This window comes from Galeopterus variegatus, unplaced genomic scaffold (assembly GCF_000696425.1).
Source record: "Galeopterus variegatus unplaced genomic scaffold, G_variegatus-3.0.2 Scaffold5456, whole genome shotgun sequence".
Lineage (NCBI taxonomy): Eukaryota > Metazoa > Chordata > Mammalia > Dermoptera > Cynocephalidae > Galeopterus > Galeopterus variegatus.
Window position 1 is genome coordinate 14,545 of NW_007731567.1, and position 2,206 is coordinate 16,750.

The 2,206-nt window shown below is 44.0% G+C and overlaps 1 pseudogene; it reads left to right on the plus strand.

Moving 5' to 3' along the window:
* The first annotated feature begins 77 nt into the window (after window positions 1-77).
* LOC103604874 lies at window positions 78-1,637 on the plus strand (annotated as a pseudogene).
* The last annotated feature ends 569 nt before the right edge of the window (window positions 1,638-2,206 follow it).

Sequence of the window (2,206 nt, forward strand, 5' to 3'; positions counted from 1 at the left end):
GCAGCCTGACTGAAATTGTGTGATCCCTGAAGTTCTGGGGCCATTGCTGTTTGGGAGAAACATCACTGTTGGAGGCTGCAGCTCCAGACAACAGCCACAACATCAGGAGCAGGAATGACAATAGCAGCAGCAGTGGCCTCCCCCACACTGCCCCATCCCTGGAGGTGGAAGGAGGAGGCAGTGGCAGCAATGACAGCTGACATGGCTGGACTAAACAGGTCACCTGCAGGTACTTTATGCATGGGGTTTGTAAAGCAGAGATAACTGTCTTTACTTGAACAACCTCTCTGACAGTTTGTAGGGTGTGCTGTACAAGTATTTTCAGTGAGCGTACTTTATTTACACAGACCACTGCAGATATGAACATAGCAAGCCATTGAAACAGGAAGTGACTGCTACAGATCTAACTGCAAAATTATCCCTCACTGCTTCCTCAACTCTCATCGGTAGTTGGACCACTTGCTGAAATGAATACAGGCAAAGCTGAGTCAAGAAATTCAAACTTTGCAACTGTAGGAGCATGTTCAGAGGACTGGATGAATGCCATTGAGTATGTTCCTGAGCAACCTTACCATGGCCATACTGACCTTTCCTGCACCAAAGCACCCCTGCAGTGATCAGTGGCCAAGGAAGAATCAGAGAAACAACAAATCACCATGCAAACAAGGAAGCAGCTTTTCACCTATGCTGCAGTGGGAAAGTACCAATATAGGGAGAACTGTGTGTATCTCCATGGAGATTCATGTGATAAGTATGGACTGCAGGTCCTGTACCCAATGGATGCTGCCCAGAGAGTACAGCATATAAAATCNATCACCATGCAAACAAGGAAGCAGCTTTTCACCTATGCTGCAGTGGGAAAGTACCAATATAGGGAGAACTGTGTGTATCTCCATGGAGATTCATGTGATAAGTATGGACTGCAGGTCCTGTACCCAATGGATGCTGCCCAGAGAGTACAGCATATAAAATCTTGCACTGAGGCCCATGAGAAGGACATGGAGCTCTTGTTTGCAGTGCAGTGAAGCAAGGACATGGTATGTGAGATCTGCTTGGAGGTGGTCTATGATAAAGCCTACCACAGCGAACACCACTTTGGGATCCTCTCTAACTGCAACCATACCTACTGTCTGAAGTGTATTCACAACTGGAGGAGTGCTAAGCAAGATCATAAATTCCTGACCCGAATGCTGGATCATATTGAACTTTGTCATTCCGAGTAAGAACTGGATGGAGGAGAAAAAAGAGAAGCAGAAACTCATTCAGAAATACAAGGAGGCAATGTGCAACAGGGCCTGCAGGAATTTTGATGAAGGATGTGGGAGCTACACATTTGGAGGGAACTGTTTTTACAAGCATCCATACCCTGATGGCCATAGAGAGGAGCCACAGAGCTGGAAAGTGGGAATAAGAAGGTGACACAGGGTCCAATGAAGGAACCACTCCTGGGATCTCATTGAGGAGAGAGGAAACAGCAACCCCTTTGACAACAATGAAGAAGAGATTGTCACCTTTGAGCTGGGGGAGATGTTGTGTACGCACTTAGCTGCAGGTGGGATGATGAACTGACAGACTGTGAAGATGAGGGGGACTTGTTTCATGATGAGCTGGAAGATTTTTATGACTTGGATTTGTAGCAACTTTGCATGGCATGTGAACTGCTCTACTGAGCTTCAGACATTATCCACCCCCTGTGGTGATGTGGCACTGTCTGTGTTTCTCTCCTAGGCAGGCTTATCAACTGCAGGTGCTGTCATAATAACTTCTACCGATGGCCTGGCTTCTCCATCACTTACCTTTCATCAAGGAAGGTGTTGTTTCCTCTGTTTAAAAAAATTACAAAAATAAATTTTAAAGTTAGTTTTTTTATAACATGAGTTTAACTATCAAATAGTGTAGGTTTGATGTATCACCTGTTTCTGAACAGATTGCATTTATAGATTTTAAACACTCATTTAGAGGACCCCATGTTCAAAAATAAAAGCCTTAGCCCTTCTTTGAGGTTCCAGGATAGGGATGATGAGTGAAGGGACCTAATCTGGCAAGTAAAGTTCTGCTACAGATGTAGGGTTTAGATCCTTGAGGTTTCTGGTGAAATCTGCACATCTATGTTTTATATCTGTTCCCTATTCTATAATCCACATCATGTGTACTTGGTCTATGGTTTTGGTTTATCAGTGAAATAAAAAGTTTTTTTTTTTTTTTT